At 41.0% G+C, this 20,720-nt stretch overlaps 1 protein-coding gene across 4 annotated transcripts in view; it reads right to left on the bottom strand.

Moving 5' to 3' along the window:
* Positions 1–20,720, bottom strand: part of NUDT15 (nudix hydrolase 15) — a 65,625-nt gene that overhangs the window by 18,129 nt on the left and 26,776 nt on the right. For 2 of the 4 annotated variants that reach the window (XR_016312990.1, XM_089679045.1), the window contains exon 1: positions 6,906–7,060. The exons of 1 other annotated variant lie outside the window; for it this stretch is intronic. The gene's annotated coding sequence lies outside the window, so the exon portion shown is untranslated. Of the gene's footprint in view, positions 1–6,905; positions 7,076–20,720 lie in introns of those variants that run through there. One more of the 4 variants, XM_089679051.1, reaches the window with a different exon arrangement.

Here is a 20,720-nt window from a genome sequence, read left to right as displayed (position 1 = left end):
TATATGCACGCCAATTTATCGCCGCCAACCCAAATTCAAACCTTGCCAGACCATTCGCATGGAAACCCATTACGGTTTCCGAATTTAAAGTTTTTTTGGGCCTAACCCTCAACATGGGCATTAATGATAAAAATCAATTGCGGTTGTATTGGTCCACCGACCCTCTTGTTCACATGCCCGTGTTCTCTGCTGCCATGGCCAGGCATAGATATGAGAGTATAATGCGTTTTATGCACTTCTACGACAACTCACTCAGTCTTCCTCGGGGTGACCCTGAATTTGACCGGCTCCACAAAATTCGGCCCCTCGTAAATCACTTTAACCAAAAATTTGCAGATGTGTATACTCCCCAGAAAAACATCTGCATCGATGAGTCCCTCATTCAATATTCTGGCCGCCTTGTAATCAAACAATATCTCCCCAGCAAGCGTGCCAGATATGGGATCAAGATGTATAAGACCTGTGAGAGGGCAACAGGCTATACATGTAAGTTTCGGATTTACGAGGGAAAAGATAGTTACTTGGAGCCCCCCGGATGCCCAGACTACATGGGGAGCAGTGGCAAGATAGTTTGGGACTTGGCGTCATCCTATTTCCACATGGGGTACCACTTATACGTGGACAATTTTTATTCAAGCGTGCCACTATTTAGACATTTGTTCAATTTGGGAATTTGCACATGTGGCACTGTGCGATCTAATCGCCGAGGCTTCCCCCAACGGCTTGTAAATACCCGTCTTAAAAAGGGGGAAAAAGCCTGCTTGAGAAATGAAGAATTGCTCGCAGTGAAGTGGAAGGACAAACGGGATGTTTACCTCCTGTCTTCCATTCATGCAGATACGACCGTCCAAATTACCACGGCAACTGATGTTGTTGAGAAGCCCCTCTGTGTCCACGATTATAACCTTAACATGGGAGGGGTGGACTTCAATGACCAGATGATGCAGCCGTATTTAGTTTCCCGAAAATCCAAACGCTGGTACATAAAAGTGTCAGTTTATTTATTTCAATTGGCTCTATATAATGCTTTTGTTCTCTATAAAGCAACTGGACATAGTGGATCATACCTAAATTTCCAGTTAGAGAACATCAGGGCCCTTTTGTATCCAGAAGGTGCTGTGCCCCAAATCCCTCTCCCAGATGCAGTTAGCCGTCTGCATGAGAGACATTTTCTCGATACCATTCCTGGTACCCCAACCCAAAGAAGACCCCAAAAAAGATGTCGTGTCTGCAGCAAACGTGGAATTAGGCGTGACAGCCGCTATTGTTGTCCCTCCTGTCCTGGCCAACCTGGCCTCTGCATCAAGCCCTGCTTCCGCCTCTACCATACACTAGTGAACTATTAGTATAGGGTACAGCACGGCACAGATCAGGGCACATTTACACAGGGTCTCAAAAGATGTTCGGTAGTCAGGAAACTGGCTATCGCATTTGGAGAGACCCTACCAGCTGTTTAAATGTTTGAAGTTTGGAAAAAAAAGTTAAAAAAAATAAAAAAAATAAATAAAAGTACAAATACCCCCCAAAAAAATAAAAAAATGTAAAAACCAAAAATAGTTATAGTTTTTTTTGTTGTTGTCATTTTTGTGATTGTTCGACTTTCACTGGTTTATTGTTGTTTTATTGTTAACCATTTCTGTTTGCAGGAATGCTTTCAGCTGCAGCGCTGACCTGTTTATTCTGACAGCAACAGGAACTTGCTCTCAGAATAGACATAAGTCAGCGTGAGCAGCGCTGTTGGATGAGATTTTTCATCCGCAGTTATAAAAAACAGAATATATGCCAAAGCATGGGGGCCTGGGGTGGCCTGTGGGTGGATGGCCCCTATGCTTCGGCATATATATTTTATATTTGTTGGCACATTTCATGTGTGCCCACCATTAGAAGTGGGTGGATTGAGGGAGGTTTCTAATGGTGGGCATACCACCACACACTTTTCCTTATAAAGTTGTTTTATTGAGTTTATGTTTTATTGTTAACCATTGTTGATTTTTTTGCAGGAACGTCAAACTGCAGCACTGACCTGTTTATTCTGACAGCAACAGGGTCTTGCTTTCAGAATAGACATAAGTAGGTGTGTGCAGTGCTGTCGGATGAGATTTTTCATCCGCAGTTAAAAAAAAGAGAATATATGCCAAAGCATGGGGGCCTGGGGTGGCCACTGGGTGGATGGCCCCTATGCTTCGGCATATATATTTTATATTTGTTGGCACATTTCATATGTGCCCACCATTAGAAGTGGGTGGATTGAGGGAGGTTTCTAATGGTGGGCATACCACCACACACTTTTCATTATAAAGTTGTTGAGTTTATGTTTTATTGTTAACCCTTGTTGATTTCTTTGCAGGAACGTCAAACTGCAGCACTGACCTGTTTATTCTGACAGCAACAGGGTCTTGCTTTCAGAATAGACATAAGTAGGTGTGTGCAGTGCTGTCGGATGAGATTTTTCATCCGCAGTTAAAAAAAAGAGAATATATGCCAAAGCATGGGGGCCTGGGGTGGCCAGTGGGTGGATGGCCCCTATGCTTCGGCATATATATTTTATATTTGTTGGCACATTTCATATGTGCCCACCATTAGAAGTGGGTGGATTGAGGGAGGTTTCTAATGGTGGGCATACCACCACACACTTTTCATTATAAAGTTGTTGAGTTTATGTTTTATTGTTAACCCTTGTTGATTTCTTTGCAGGAATGTCAAACTGCAGCACTGACCTGTTTATTCTGACAGCAACAGGGTCTTGCTTTCAGAATAGACATAAGTAGGTGTGTGCAGTGCTGTCGGATGAGATTTTTCATCCGCAGTTAAAAAAAAGAAAATATATGCCAAAGCATGGGGGCCTGGGGTGGCCAGTGGGTGGATGGCCCCCATGCTTCGGCATATATATTTTATATTTGTTGGCACATTTCATATGTGCCCACCATTAGAAGTGGGTGGATTGAGGGAGGTTTCTAATGGTGGGCATACCACACACTTTTTCTGGCAGAGATTTCTTCTCTTTTTTTTCATTCAGCCCACAGGCTGCATAAAGAAAAAAAGAACATAGCATATACACCCAACAAGGACCAGTGACGTACTGGTACATCACTGGACTTTGAATGGTTATACCAGGGTGATGCCTGCAGCTGCAGGCATCATCCTGGTTTTATTTTTTTCAGCCGGAAATGGGCTTTCATGTAAAAGCATTCCTAGTGGTTAATTAGCTGCAGAATTGCCTTTACAAGCAGCGGGAGAAAATGGCCCCCCCTCCCCCTCCCTGAGATTTGCTTTCCAAAAAGGGGTCATTTGGGGGTGTTTGTTCTATCCTGGTATTTTAGCACCTCAAGAGATGTGATGGGCGGTCAGAAAGTAAAAGCTGTGTAAATTTCAAATTATCTATACCATAGTTTGTAGACGCTATAACTTTCACACAAAGCAATCAATATACACTTATTGGGATTTTTTTTACCAAAAACATGTAGCAGAATACATTTTGGCTTAAATTTATGACTAACTTTGAGTTTACGATATATTTTTTATAGCTGAAAGTAGAAAAAATTGTTTTTTTTTCAAGATTTTCGTGTTTTTTTGTTTATAGCGCCAAAAATAAAAAGCGCACAGGTGATCAAATACCACCAAAAGAAAGCTCTATTTGTGTGAAAAAAAGGACGTAAATTTCGATTGGGTACAGCATTGCATGACCGCGCAATTATCATTTGAATTAGTGCAGCGCTGTATAGCAAAAAAAGGCATAAATTACAGTATCTATACCATAGTTTGTAGACGCTATAACGTTCACACAAAGCAATCAATATACACTTATTGGGATTTTTTTTACCAAAAACATGTAGCAGAATACATTTTGGCTGAAATTTATGACTAACTTTGAGTTTACGATATATTTTTTATAGCTGAAAGTAGAAAAAATTGTTTTTTTTTCAAGATTTTCGTGTTTTTTTGTTTATAGCGCCAAAAATAAAAAGCGCACAGGTGATCAAATACCACCAAAAGAAAGCTCTATTTGTGTGAAAAAAAGGACGTAAATTTCGATTGGGTACAGCATTGCATGACCGCGCAATTATCATTTGAATTAGTGCAGCGCTGTATAGCAAAAAAAGGCATAAATTACAGTATCTATACCATAGTTTGTAGACGCTATAACGTTCACACAAAGCAATCAATATACACTTATTGGGATTTTTTTTACCAAAAACATGTAGCAGAATACATTTTGGCTGAAATTTATGACTAACTTTGAGTTTACGATATATTTTTTATAGCTGAAAGTAGAAAAAATTGTTTTTTTTTCAAGATTTTCGTGTTTTTTTGTTTATAGCGCCAAAAATAAAAAGCGCACAGGTGATCAAATACCACCAAAAGAAAGCTCTATTTGTGTGAAAAAAAGGACGTAAATTTCGATTGGTTACAGCATTGCATGACCGCGCAATTATCATTTGAATTAGTGCAGCGCTGTATAGCAAAAAAAGGCATAAATTACAGTATCTATACCATAGTTTGTAGACGCTATAACGTTCACACAAAGCAATCAATATACACTTATTGGGATTTTTTTTACCAAAAACATGTAGCAGAATACATTTTGGCTGAAATTTATGACTAACTTTGAGTTTACGATATATTTTTTATAGCTGAAATTAGAAAAAATTGTTTTTTTTTCAAGATTTTCGTGTTTTTTTGTTTATAGCGCCAAAAATAAAAAGCGCACAGGTGATCAAATACCACCAAAAGAAAGCTCTATTTGTGTGAAAAAAAGGACGTAAATTTCGATTGGGTACAGCATTGCATGACCGCGCAATTATCATTTGAATTAGTGCAGCGCTGTATAGCAAAAAAAGGCATAAATTACAGTATCTATACCATAGTTTGTAGACGCTATAACGTTCACACAAAGCAATCAATATACACTTATTGGGATTTTTTTTACCAAAAACATGTAGCAGAATACATTTTGGCTGAAATTTATGACTAACTTTGAGTTTACGATATATTTTTTATAGCTGAAAGTAGAAAAAATTGTTTTTTTTTCAAGATTTTCGTGTTTTTTTGTTTATAGCGCCAAAAATAAAAAGCGCACAGGTGATCAAATACCACCAAAAGAAATCTCTATTTGTGTGAAAAAAAGGACGTAAATTTCGATTGGTTACAGCATTGCATGACCGCGCAATTATCATTTGAATTAGTGCAGCGCTGTATAGCAAAAAAAGGCATAAATTACAGTATCTATACCATAGTTTGTAGACGCTATAACGTTCACACAAAGCAATCAATATACACTTATTGGGATTTTTTTTACCAAAAACATGTAGCAGAATACATTTTGGCTGAAATTTATGACTAACTTTGAGTTTACGATATATTTTTTATAGCTGAAATTAGAAAAAATTGTTTTTTTTCCAAGATTTTTGTGTTTTTTTGTTTATAGCGCCAAAAATAAAAAGCGCACAGGTGATCAAATACCACCAAAAGAAAGCTCTATTTGTGTGAAAAAAAGGACGTAAATTTCGATTGGGTACAGCATTGCATGACCGCGCAATTATCATTTGAATTAGTGCAGCGCTGTATAGCAAAAAAAGGCATAAATTACAGTATCTATACCATAGTTTGTAGACGCTATAACGTTCACACAAAGCAATCAATATACACTTATTGGGATTTTTTTTACCAAAAACATGTAGCAGAATACATTTTGGCTTAAATTTATGACTAACTTTGAGTTTACGATATATTTTTTATAGCTGAAAGTAGAAAAAATTGTTTTTTTTTCAAGATTTTCGTGTTTTTTTGTTTATAGCGCCAAAAATAAAAAGCGCACAGGTGATCAAATACCACCAAAAGAAAGCTCTATTTGTGTGAAAAAAAGGACGTAAATTTTGATTAGGTACAGCATTGCATGACCGCGCAATTATCATTTGAATTAGTGCAGCGCTGTATAGCAAAAAAAGGCATAAATTACAGTATCTATACTGTAATTTATAGATACAAATTACAGCGCCAAACAGCAAAAAAAGGCCTGGTCATTAAGGGGGGTAAATCCTCTGGGGCTCAAGTGGTTAACAAAAAAAAAAACCAGCTGAACAAAAATGCGTCCAAAAAAAGAAAAATGCAAAACAAACTGCGAAAAGCATTGCAAAACGGACAAAAAGCAAACTGCATAGGTATGCATTCAATCTGAACCCACAGTTGCAAGCCCGCCAGGAAGATGCCACGTGTAGGAGCCAATCATCTGTGGCGGAGGTCATTCCCCAGCCCGCAAGAATACAGGGAGTATGCGCATGGCTGTGGGCAGGAAATGCCCTGGTGGCAGATGATTGGTCTGTACAGGTATAGATTCATACACATGGGTTCAGGTCAGGGGTGGACTGACCATTTGGAAACTCAGGCACTGCCCGAGGGCCCGGGTCAGTAGGGGACCCCATGAGATGCCCCTGGTACCTTTTTCATATCCTTTTTTAAGTTTGGGCAAGGACACAGGGGCCCCATGAGTTGTCAGTCCGCCCCTGGTTCAGGTCCTAATCTGAACACGCTTGAGTACATCACTGACCAGCAGCACAGATTCCGCCATTGACGCTGCTTACTGTTGATGGGGAATAAAATGATTCAGCATCCCGGGCTGAACATGAGAAAATCTAACTATGTATGGCTAGCTTTAAAGCAATGGAGACCTCCGAGGCAGTGTTTTTATTTTATTTTTTTACAGATTATATTTCTCTTCTGTTATCAGATGCAAAGGTGTTCAGTGGAGTTCTTCACCATTTATTACTCTTTATGTCCAATAACTACATACAGCTCTAGGACATTAAAAACAGAGATTGCAAAGTGCTAAGAAGGAGAATAAAAGAGAATTGTGATAAATGAATAAAACAAAGCATGAGAGGTAGTAGCTGAGCTTCCCTTTTATTTACCTTCCTTCATTAAGATATCAATGTCCCAGTCAATCTTCACCAGCTACAGCCTTCTTCGGTTCAGTACAATCACAGTCCTGATTGTAGAATGCAATACTGTACCTGGTATCCACATTGTGATGTCCTCACTGCAGCACCATGCTTCCTGTACTGCTGGGGGCGGAGCCAGTGACATCACTGACAGCAGAGCCGAGGAACCGTCAGTCCAGACTCAGTGCCCCCGCTGTAATCACTGATGTCTCTTGCTGTGCCCTGCGATAGAAGTGCAGGCTCCAGTATGTGTGTGTGTATATATATACTGCTAATCACTGAATGTTCTTGCTTCTTTTTATACATTTTACTCATAAGCCTGGATTCACACTGATGCGGTGCAGATTTCACAGCAATTTATTTATTTATTTCAGGTGCTGTCAATTTACACAGCGCTTTACATATATATTGTACATTCACATCAGTCCCTAACCCTCAAGGGGTGTACAATCTAAGGTCTCTAACTCACATTCATACATACACATACTAAGGCTAATTTAGACAGCAACCAATTCACCTACCAGCATGTCTTTGGAATGTGGGAGGAAACCGGAATACCTGGAGGAAACGCACGCAGGCACAGGGAGAACATGCAAACTCCAGTCAGGTGGTGCCGTGGCTGGGATTTGAACCAACGACCCTAGTACTGCCAGGTGGAAGTGCTAACCATTTAGCCACTGTGCACCACATCACAATTGCACCCCGTTCATGCGAACCACAGGTATGTATGTTAACAATACCCCGAAATCAGTCTGCAAAACTTGGTATGATGTGCAGAATCAGATTGCATGGGTGTGAATAGCCATGCTATCTAATTCTAGTGCGGACCAAAAAAAGGTCCTGCACCTTTTTGGTGCGGATGCAGTGCGATTTGAGCCATACAAAATGTATGGCTCAAATCGCGCCGCACAGAATTCGCATGTGATTTGCACAGGAATGCAGTGCGTTTCCTGTGCGAAACGCATGCAATATGCCGCACCTCACAAGTGTGAATCCAGGCTAAACGTCCATGGACAGCCTTATTTTTTCAACAATCACTGGGGAAGTTATCAAAAAATGAAACAGACAGAATTTAGAGCAGCTATGCATGGCATCCAATCAGCTTCTCTCTTCAGCTTGTTCGCTTACGGTGGGAATACACAATTAGAAAATAGACCAATCAGTCAACCGACAACTGAGAGGCGTTCGTTCGTTGGTCGAAATCGGGACCCACATTAACCAATCTAAAAAAAAACGTTCGTCGTGCAATACATAGTGTTGACATCTTCCGTACAAGTGGAAGTGATGCAGTGTCTGTGTGACCTTGTAGCCACAACCTTCCGGCCAGAACACGCGATATACACAACAATTACCAGCAATGAGTATAATATAGTTTATTACATTACCTATATACATAAATAGTGATACATAAAATATAATATGCAGAATTCTGGTTTCATTATCTCATTAGGCCAATCTACTTTTAACATTTGGATTTTTACTTCGTGTTTACGAGGATTCCTTGGACATAAACATCCGGGTCATCTTCTGTTTCCGCTCATCAGTGATAGCGCTTGATAGATTTTTTTCCTACGACTGTCATACCACCACATAGAAAATCAGTTGTTCGTATGCAAAACGACAAAAGTTTTAACTGTTGTTCAACCGGATTTTTTCGTTCACAATATCATTATCGGTTAAAACATCCTGCTCATCAACTAAGAGAAATTCGCTTGATCAGTGGATCTGCTAAATTTTTCATGCAATTTAATTATTGTGTGTACGGAGCATAAGGCTAGATCACATTTGTGTGATACGGCAGTGCACAAGGAAAGCGTTATGTACAGAGTGCAGGATTCAGGAGTGTGGTTCATACATAGTGCAAGGTTCAGGAGTGTGGTTCATACAGAGTGCAGGATTCAGGAGTGCATTATGTACAGAGTGTAGGATTCAGGAGTGTGGTTCATACAGAGTGTAGGATTCAGGAGTGCATTATGTACAGAGTGCAGGATTCAGGAGTGTGGTTCATACAGAGTGCAGGATTCAGGAGTGTGGTTCATACAGAGTGTAGGATTCAGGAGTGCATTATGTACAGAGTGCAGGATTCAGGAGTGTGGTTCATACAGAGTGCAGGATTCAGGAGTGCGTTATGTACAGAGTGCAGGATTCAGGAGTGCGTTATGTACAGAGTGCAGGATTCTGGAGTGCGTTATGTACAGAGTGCAGGATTCAGGAGTGCGTTATGTACAGAGTGCAGGATTCAGGAGTGTGGTTCATACAGAGTGCAGGATTCAGGAGTGCGTTATGTACAGAGTGCAGGATTCAGGAATGCGTTATGTACAGAGTGCAGGATTCAGGAGTGCGTTATGTACAGAGTGTAGGATTCAGGAGTGTGTTATGTACAGAGTGCAGGATTCAGGAGTGCGTTATGTACAGAGTTCAGGATTCAGGAGTGCGTTATTTACAGAGTGCAGGATTCATTAGTGCGTTATGTACAGAGTTCAGGATTCAGGAGTGCCGTATTTACAGAGTGTAGGATTCAGGAGTGCGTTACGTACAGAGTGCAGGATTCAGGAGTGCGTTATTTACAGAGTGCAGGATTCAGGAGTGCGTTATGTACAGAGTGTAGGATTTAGGAATGCGTTATTTACAGAGTGCAGGATTCAGGTGTGCGTTACGTACAGAGTGTAGGATTCAGGAATGCGTTGTTTGCAGAGTGCAGGATTCTGGAGTGCATTATGTACAGAGTGCAGGATTCAAGAATGCGTTATGTACAGAGTTCAGGATTCAGGAATGCGTTACTTACAGAGTGCAGGATTCAGGAGTGCGTTATTTACAGAGTGCAGGATTCAGGTGTGCGTTACGTACAGAGTGTAGGATTCAGGAATGCGTTGTTTACAGAGTGCAGGATTCTGGAGTGCATTATGTACAGAGTGCAGGATTCAAGAATGCGTTATGTACAGAGTTCAGGATTCAGGAATGCGTTACTTACAGAGTGCAGGATTCAAGAGTGCGTTATTTACAGAGTGCAGGATTCTGGAGTGCGTTATGTACAGAGTGCAGGATCCAGGAGTGCGTTATGTACAGAGTGCAGGATTCAGGAGTGTGTTATGTACAGAGTGTAGGATTCAAGAATACGTTATGTACAGAGTTCAGGATTCAGGAATGTGTTACTTACAGAGTGCAGGATTCAGGAGTGCGTTACGTACAGAGTGCAGGATTCAGGAATGCGTTATGTACAGAGTGCAGGATTCAGGAGTGCGTTATGTACAGAGTGTAGGATTCAGGAGTGTGTTATGTACAGAGTGCAGGATTCAGGAGTGCGTTATGTACAGAGTTCAGGATTCAGGAGTGCGTTATGTACAGAGTGTAGGATTCAGGAGTGCGTTATGTACAGAGTGCAGGATTCTGGAGTGCGTTATGTACAGAGTGTAGGATTCAGGAGTGCGTTATGTACAGAGTGTAGGATTCAGGAGTGCGTTATGTACAGAGTGTAGGATTCAGGAGTGCGTTATGTACAGAGTGCAGGATTCTGGAGTGCGTTATGTACAGAGTGCAGGATTCTGGAGTGCGTTATGTACAGAGTGCAGGATTCAGGAGTGTGTTATGTACAGAGTGTAGGATTCAAGAATACGTTATGTACAGAGTTCAGGATTCAGGAATGTGTTACTTACAGAGTGCAGGATTCAGGAGTGCGTTACGTACAGAGTACAGGATTCAGGAGTGCGTTACGTACAGAGTGTAGGATTCAGGAGTGCGTTATGTACAGAGTGCAGGATTCAGGAATGCGTTATGTACAGAGTGCAGGATTCAGGAATGCGTTATGTACAGAGTGCAGGATTCAGGAGTGCGTTATTTACAGAGTGCAGGATTCAGGAGTGCGTTACGTACAGAGTGCAGGATTCAGGAGTGCGTTATGTACAGAGTGTAGGATTCAGGAATGCGTTATTTACAGAGTGCAGGATTCAGGAGTGCGTTATGTACAGAGTTCAGGATTCAGGAATGCGTTGTTTACAGAGTGCAGGATTCTGGAGTGCATTATGTACAGAGTGCAGGATTCAAGAATGCGTTATGTACAGAGTTCAGGATTCAGGAATGCGTTACTTACAGAGTGCAGGATTCAGGAATGCGTTACTTACAGAGTGCAGGATTCAGGAGTGCGTTATGTACAGAGTGCAGGATTCAGGAGTGCGTTACGTACAGAGTGCAGGATTCAGGAGTGCGTTACGTACAGAGTGCAGGATTCAGGAGTGAATGTGTTATGTACAGAGTGCAGGATTCAGGAGTGCGTTATGCACAGAGTGCAGGATTCTGGACTGCATTATGTACAGAGTGCAGGATTCAGGAGTGCGTTATGTACAGAGTGCAGGATTCAGGAGTGTGTTATGTACAGAGTGTAGGATTCAAGAATGCGTTATGTACACAGTTCAGGATTCAGGAATGTGTTACTTACAGAGTGCAGGATTCAGGAGTGCGTTACATACAGAGTACAGGATTCAGGAGTGCGTTACGTACAGAGTGTAGGATTCAGGAGTGCGTTACTTACAGAGTGCAGGATTCAGGAGTGCGTTACATACAGAGTACAGGATTCAGGAGTGCGTTACGTACAGAGTGCAGGATTCAGGAATGCGTTATGTACAGAGTGCAGGATTCAGGAATGCGTTATGTACAGAGTGCAGGATTCAGGAATGCGTTATGCACAGAGTGCAGGATTCAGGAATGCGTTATGTACAGAGTGCAGGATTCAGGAATGCGTTATGTACAGAGTGCAGGATTCAGGAGTGCGTTATTTACAGAGTGCAGGATTCAGGAGTGCGTTATTTACAGAGTGCAGGATTCAGGAGTGCGTTATGTACAGAGTGTAGGATTCAGGAGTGCGTTACGTACAGAGTGCAGGATTCAGGAGTGCGTTATTTACAGAGTGCAGGATTCAGGAGTGTGTTACTGTAGTTATTAACATAGATACTTCCAGATGAATGTTGCAGCATGGGCCCATAAGGATGCATCTGTCTTGGTACTGGAGACTGGAAGATAAGATCTGCAGTGATGAGGAGACCTTACAGACTTTTACCCAATCAGCCTGGAAAGCAGTCCTAGTTATGTGGCAATAATTGTTTCTACTGATCTGGTATTAGTTGCATAGACAGGACATGTGGCTGTGATCTTCTCTCTCTCTCCTCTTCATCCATCCAGGATCTTTTCCCAGCAACCCCTGAGTCAGACAGTGATATACATAATTTTACTTTACCCTGTGATCCTAGCAGCTGACAGTAGAGGGCAGCAGATTCCTACAATATCTTCAGATTGCTATTCATTAGGGTATGTGCACACTGTTTTCTGTAAACTGATCTCTTCTGTGTTATAATTTTGAAGGAGAGATGAATGAAATATCATGAAATAATCTTCTTTTGTACATGGGGATTATTTAGACCAGTGGTTTCTAAACTGCCCCTTCTTTGCCTTTGTCTGGCCCTTGGGGCACTATTCCTCACACTGATATGAGCCACTATTCCTCCCACTGACACCAACAATAGGGCAATAATTCCTGCACTGACCTCAACAACGGATCACCATCCTTTCCACTAACTCCTATGATGGGGCACTATTCCTCTCACTGATACCAATGATGGGGCACAATTCCTCCCACTGATATTAATGAGGGGCACTATTCCTCCCACTGATACTAATGATGGGGCACTATTCCTCTCACTGATACCAATGATGGGGCACTATTCCTCCCACTGATACTAATAATGGGGCACTATTCCTCCCACTGATACTAATGATGGGGCACTATTCCTCCCACTGATACCAATGATGGGGCACTATTCCTCCCACTGATGCCAGTGATGGGGCACTATTTCTTCCACTGATACCAATGATGGGGCACTATTCCTCCCACTGATACCAATGATGGGGCACTATTCCTCCCACTGATACCAATAATGGGGCACTATTTCTCCCACTGATACCAATGATGGAGCACTATTCCTCCCACTGACACCAGTGATGGATCACTATTATTCCCACTGACACTAACGACTGGGCACTATTATTTACCTTAATACCAAAGATGGGGCATTGTTTACTCCCACTGATGCTGAGACATTTTCTACTCCAACTGACCATGGTCCAGCCCCCCTAAAGTCTGATTCACAGTAAATTGGCCCTTTATTTAGAAAGTTTGGAGACCCGTGACTTAGACAAACACCAAAATACACAGAAAAGTGCAGTTGTGAGCTTTTTCCAAAAACTTCTGTTGGGGCAACATCAGAAGAAGATGTTCATGTGCGCAATATACAAAGCAACGGTCATTTCCAGGCAGTTGTGTTTGATCAAGCAAAGTAATTTACGTGGGCAGGTCCTGCAGACATACAGGCACACAGGCATGCATGCTTATTTCCAGTCTTGGTACCAGACAGCCTTTTTAGGTAACAGAGTTGAGTCAGGAAGTAACTAGATGGTCTTCAGCCATTAGGCCTCCTTCACATGGATTCCATCAGCAAGAATCAGCAGATTCTAGCAGCTGGAATGACAGGTATATATGAATAGTGGTGGCCGCTCAACCTGTACAAAGTAATGGCAGGCTGACAGCAGCCATTGCTGTTCACATGTAGCTGCACACCAAGTGGTTACCTGAGGTTAGGGACAGATGTCTGAGCTTGGAAGCAGTCATGGAAGGCTCTCCTTGTTAATTGGACTGCTGGAGATTTGCTATATGATATAGACTTATGGTGAATCAGCGAATACTTGAATAGCCTTAGCTTTCCTTGGACTCTGTTTTAGACTGGAGTCAACCAAAATCAGTCAATTAGCCTGGGCACACAATTATCGATTGTTTTGCAACAATCGGCAGCACTGAGATGCTGTGGTCATAAATCTGATTGTATTTCGATCCATCAGATAATGAGAATGCATGGTAGAAACAGAGGTGGAATCCGTAAATTATAACTGTAAGTTATGATTATATCTTAGCAATCAATCAAACCCCACTTTTCCGCGTGTAGCTTATCGAATCGAATGGGTTGTCCACTATACATTGTTCCTATCAGAAGATCTCAATCAGAAAAGAAGTCTACTATTTATCAAAGCATGTATGGCCACCATTAAGCATATCAATAAGAAGAATCAGGCTGTATACATAAACCATAGACGTTCCAGTGAGAGTGCCAGGCAATAGAAAAAAAGTCCAAAATCCTCAAATACTGATGTGGATTCAAAGCAAGAAATTATAAACCAGCCAAGATGTTTCTGGGGCCCAAAGATCTGCCCCCTGGCTTGCATAGAGTATATGTGAACAGCTATAGCTGTCAGTGGCGGCTGTCAGATTTGTACTCTGTACAAACCAGGATTTGCACTCTGTACGTAACGCACTCCTGAATCCTGTACTCTGTACATAACGCATCCCTAAATCCTGCACTCTGTACTTCACGCACTCCTGAATCCTACACTCTGTATGAACCACACTCCTGAATCCTGCACTCTGTAAATAACGCACTCCTGAATCCTGCACTCTGTAGGTAACGCACTCCTGAATCCTGCACTCTGTACATAACGCACTCCTGAATCCTGCACTCTGTATATAACGCATTCCTGAATCCTGAACTCTGTACGTAACGCACTCCTGAATCCTGCACTCTGTACATAACGCACTCCTGAATCCTTCACTCTGTACATAACGCACTCCTGAATCCTGCACTCTGCAAACAACGCATTCCTGAATCCTACACTCTGTACGTAACGCACACCTGAATCCTGCACTCTGTAAATAACGCATTCCTGAATCCTGCACTCTGTACATAACGCACTCCTGAATCCTGCACTCTGTAAATAACGCACTCCTGAATCCTACACTCTGTACATAACGCACTCCTGAATCCTGCACTCTGTAAATAACGCACTCCTGAATCCTGCACTCTGTAAATAACGCACTCCTGAATCCTACACTCTGTACATAGTATATGTACGCAGGTATATGTGCAGAATTCCACCAGGACTCCAATCGGGCCCTTTTCTGATATTATCTGTCTGCACAGTATATTGCATATATGTTATTAATGTGTACTTTTATGAAGCTTGTATTATTTCTATACTGGTGGTGTGCATCTATGTGCTTTTGGTTAATATTATATGCTGGTTGAAGTAGTTCTTCTGCTTCCAATTACTTTGATTAGATTACTATTTAATTTCTCAGGAAGGGATTCCCCTTTGTTCACAGAGCCCTCTCCTGGGTGGAGGTAATGCCAGCTTTAATATCAAACCCACTCATCCAGCAAATGCTCTGGTTCTCTTATTTACCTACAGGTTTAGTGCAATACCCTGTTTGGGGAGAGCTATTTCTCTTCCCCCACCCCAAAAGAGGGCTAAAATATTTTAGCACTTAGATCATGGGACAGTGTTGTGGAACTTGCTATAATCATAACTTGATGGAGTAAATGAATTCAAGCTTTTGATGTCTTCATAGTCATAAATATTATCATATCAAGCACATAGAGTTCCAAAAAGATATGTAATATCTAAATAATATTTTATTTGAAAGAAACCATACATGATGCAAAGATTGTAATTTTTTTTCGGGTGAATTATCTTTTCTTTTTACTGATATTGGCTGATGTTCCATAATCACTCTGACAGCCAATACCAAGCAACAAACAGCTCTGTTATTATTGGTGTGAATATATTTTAGTCTTACATAATAACATATTGTGGTACTCCGATGCTCAGTATTGTCCAGGTGTCAATATCCTGTTTTCTTGCATAAAATAGAGAGATAACTGAACAAATGGTGATTATTCTATCAAAATAATGCATAATGCATTACTGGCAATAGGTTGAGAATCCACCTTGGTAAATATGGTATTTTATGACAATGAGGTCAGCGCAAGGAAATTACTTTTATAAAACACACAATTTTAATATAGCTATTTGGAATAACAGGTGAACTCTGGGCATTTTTATATGGGATTGTCATATTCTTATCAGTTAATAATCATATAATAATATTGTAGTTATGGGCAGATGCTGGTGTATTTTTTCCACTAACCCTCTAAGCCAGTATTTCTGACCAGTTGGGGCAATGTTTTAGTCTTTAGAGTGGGGTGGAGTTAAAGCCTGGTACACACAATGAGAAAATTGTATGAAAATAACCGCTTTCTGCGAGATCGTTCGATAAGCTGATCATTAGTACAGGACTTCAGACATCCGATTAAGGTAGGTCTTACAAAATTTTCAGAAGGAACATGACTGAAATGTTTTTTGTTTGTTAACAGAACTAACAATTAATGTGTACTTAGTATAGCAGTCATATGGAAATATTTGAGAGAAGAATAGTACACGTGATCGGAAACAAAAGAATGATCCGGAAAAAGAAAAATGCAAATAACAAAAGATCGCGTAAAATGAAAAATCATCTTTTTCATGTGATTAGACCTTCTAACAAGTTGGAAACCTTTATATATATATATATATATATATATATATATATATGAATTTGTGTTATAATACTGAACCTCAGTGTATTTTTATCCAATAAACAATATAAAATAACTGATTTAAAAATAAACCCAATGTGTATGTTGTCAAATTAATACTCTTCAAGCATTTATAGAGTGGGACCTTCATTCCTTTTAAAAGCATTAACATACAAATGAATAGAAATACAAAATACACATTTTTTCTGGGTTGTTATTGTAATATAAATCGAGCAGAAAGTGAATCACCTACATCATACACTGGACCTAAAGTAATGATATGGCAACTGCAAGTATATTTTGTTTCTGATATGTAGTACAGCATCAGGCCCTTTTTTGTTATTAAAAATCCATTATCTCAATTAGCACTCTTTCAACACCTTTGTGTGAGCATTGTGTAAGGTGTCAACTATTATGTGTATTTGACTGAAAACAAAATATTTTAACACCTTCAAAGCACTAGGAAAACAAGTATATTTACACTTTGGTCTAGGAAAGGATTGTAGTCAACAGATATGTGTATTGAGGTTTGACTGAAGGAGCATATGGTACCTTTCAACACATTATTGAAGAAGCAGACAAGTGTATTTATGGAACAACATTTTTTTTTATTTAACGGGGAGAAATATATACCAACATACGCAAACATACTGTAGAATGCATGTGCATCAAAATCAATAAAAAAACAGTAAAATGTTCATCACATAAGTGCAACAAATTAAAAAAGGCTGTAGAATGTATTTAGTGCTATGCAGACACCACACTTGGTGAACAAACAATTTAACCATGAAGGGTAACTGATAACACTGATCTACAATTGTGTGTAGTAGAAATCATGTGACTATTGTGAATTTGGAAGTAACAGCAACAACATTTCAGCTATCTGTCATTGCTCATTAGACCTTTTCTCGAGTTCATCGGATACAACAATTCAAAAAGTGTCAGAGTCCCCCGGCTTTCCTTGCAGTGCAGCAGTTGCCTTTGATAGCAATGCAGAGGTAGCATCTTCAAAATCTTTCCTCTTCTTGGCTCTGGGCACAGGTGGCAGTGGAGTGGCCTGGGACACTTTCCTCATTATTAATATTGTCCTGTGACTGGAACACAAATAGAACATTAGCAAAAGATAGTCAATAGACAGTATTACATTTGGAAAGTTTAGTATGACATGTGGAAAATTTCTTTTAAGTTCCGAATGAGTTGACACCAGGGCAGATACAAAGAAATGTGAATAGCATTACAGAATATATGAAATATATGAAACAATATGATCAAGCCTCATACATTAAATCACACATAATTCCACCCCTAAAAATTACTCAGTTCCATGAAACTCGTTCAAAAGCAAGAGAATATTTTTGTACTTACCAGTAAAAATAGTTCTTGTCGTGAGTTTTCAAGATCCTTTTTGGGTGACAGGAAGTCTGCAGACGCTGGTGAGGCTGCAGAAGTTGATGGGTGAGTGCATAGAGAGATTCTGACATTCTGTTCTGTCAGAAAACGTAGGCTTCCAAAGTACCATAGGTGTGGTACATATACAGTGCCACATTTTGTCATATTACAAACAAAAACGTAAATGTATTTTATTGGGATTTTATGTGATAGACCAGCCTTTCTCAACCAGGGTGCCTTCAGGCTTTTTCAGGGGTGCCTCTGCAAAATGCTTAAAAACTGCCCAAAAATGTTATACAATCCAGCAAGTAGATTAAGGCTGCCTTTTAGTTACACAAAGCCATAGATTTTCATTGTGCACTTTTACAGCCTGCCAGCTGCCAGGATCCTAACAACCAATTACATCATCACTTGATAAGGAGGAGTCGGGCGCCTGCACAATCCTTGTTTGTTCCTCCACTGCCCCTCTTTTCAGCAGTGGGGTCACATTAGCAGAGTGAGGGAGAGAAACTGATGGAGAAACACTAGAATACTAGTCAGTACCAGTTTGCAAAGGAATATTTGCTTTGGAAGAATATATCACCTCTAACGTTGGGTGTCCTACACAAGTGGATGTTACTGCATTATGGAAAACCATTAGAATAATTGTTTACATTTTAGAATGGGGTGCCTTGAGATTGTGAAACAGAATGTGAAAGGGTGTCTTGAGATTATACATAATTTTAAAGGGTGCCTTGACTGAAAAAAGGTTGAGAAACATTGTGATTGACCAACAGAAAGTGGCACATAATTGTGAAGTGGAAGGAAAATGATAAATGGTTTTCAACACTTTTTTACAAATATCTGAAAAGTGTGGCGTACATTTGTGTTCAGCCCCCTTTAGTCTGATACCCCTAACTAAAATCTAGTGGAGCCAATTGCCTTCAGAAGGCACCTAATTAGTAAATAGAGTTCACCTGTATGTAATTTAATCTCAGTATAAATACAGCTGTTCTGTGAAGTCCTCAGAGGTTTGTTAGGGAACATTAGTGAACAAACAGCATCATGAAGGCCAAGGAACACATCAGACAGCTCAGGGATAAAGTTGTGGAGAAGTTTAAAGCAGGGTTAGGTTATAAAAAGAATATTCCAAGCTTTGAACATCCCATGGAGCACTGTTCAATCCATCATCCAAAAATGGAAAGAGTATGGCACAACTGCAAACCTACCAAAAGATGGCCATTCACCTAAACTGACAGGCCGAGCAAGGAAAGCATTAATCAGAGAAGCAGCCAAGAGGCTGTAAAATACTGTATTATCTAAATATTTTGTTTAACTTGTATTGATGAGAAAAATTCAAAATAGAAAGTCCTTCCAACTCTTGCATAAACTTAAAAATTGATTTAATTATAATGTTGTATAAAATTAGAAATAAAAGTATTGGAATACAGAATGTTTAGATAATGTCCAAAAAATATAGTTAAGTTCTTAAGATAAAACTTATATATAATTGTGTGTGTGATATGAATCTGAGTGTATGTCATGTAACTAGGCTTCTGGCAAAGTGTGTCTCAAAAATCTTTGTTCTGCTCTTTTAGGAGCGATCAGCCCCCACCTACTAAAAATGGGCTGGTCTACTCCTCTGTCCCTTCTAGTCCGACAATGTAATTTAAGCTAGTAACGTGTTTCATTTTTGTCTCAGCTAGGCTAATTAACATAACTGACAAGGACACTCTACAAGGAGTAACTGAGATCTTATGTTACATATACAATTTAAACTCTCAGACTCATAAAATCATCCTTAGCGTAAGAGTTAGAAAAGTGTGTGTTACAAATATACACTAGATTTATACATATATATATAATCTTCCAAAAGTAATCTAGATATAAAGTTAAATCATATAGAAATATCGTAATCGGGGCGTGTCCAAGATGGCGCCGGGAGCAGATGCATTTCTGAGAGCTCCGGCTCTCTGAACCCCTATCCACTGCCATCCGGGGGGAAAACAGTCTCCCGCTGCAGATCCCCTGCTACCCGGACCTTACCCGACACTTGAGGAGGGGTACTGAGCAACTTTGCCCCTTCTCCGACCATCTGGGGCGCGGGGCGGCTTGCGGCCTACCGCGGCGTGTGAAGCCGCGGTCTTTCCTGAATCCGCGGCCGGGGCGGATCGCGGCCGCGATCGGATCGCTACGTCGCCGCTCTGCTCCTCCGGGCTTGGAGACGGGTCGGATACTAGGACAGCCTGGGCGAGTCCCCCTCGTCCTCCCCGTGGCCCTGTAAACTGCACCAACCCCCTGCAAAGTCCCGGAGGGGAACTGGAGATCGGTTTTGCTGCGGGGGTGGTGCTGGATGGGTGAAGAGGCTTCTTCAGTCCCCATTCTGCGTGGATGAATCAGGGGTGCCTGGGGCACATATGGATGGCTTCCACAAAGCCTGTACACCTGGCCCAGATATAACTATCTGCTTCTCCTTGGATGTACTATTAGAATGAATCTTATGTGAACACCCCCCCCGGTGGGGGATACATACACGTGCCAGGAGGGAATGCTTGAGTGACCTCCCTGGCCGTGCCACCGAAATATTTCTCTCGGCAAGTGGGCTTTCACACCATAGTATATTACTTCAATAGTCTGAAGGCGTTCTGGAACTCTTTGGACCACTCCTAGCAATGCACCGCACTCCCCGCACCAAACTAAAACATCGGGCCCAGCAGCAATCCCCCCCGCAGGGCCATGCCGCTAAGTTGCTGCCTAGCCCACCTGAACCTGATGACAATACTCAGCTCCCGGGGGATCCTGAGTCTGATGGTGATAGTCAGCGGCAATTTCCGTCGGGGATAGTAGATTCCCTTGAACAAAATCCTGAAACCTTACTACACAAGTTCCGTGCTATAGTGCGAGAGGAGATTACCGCCGCCTCACGTAAATTGTCTTCTGATCTGACGAGAGGCCTAAAGGAGTTGGG

Source organism: Staurois parvus, unplaced genomic scaffold (assembly GCF_062004578.1).
Source record: "Staurois parvus isolate SC_StPar_1 unplaced genomic scaffold, SC_StPar_1.0 ptg000017l, whole genome shotgun sequence".
NCBI lineage: Eukaryota > Metazoa > Chordata > Amphibia > Anura > Ranidae > Staurois > Staurois parvus.
This window is presented reverse-complemented; position numbering and strand designations above follow the sequence as displayed.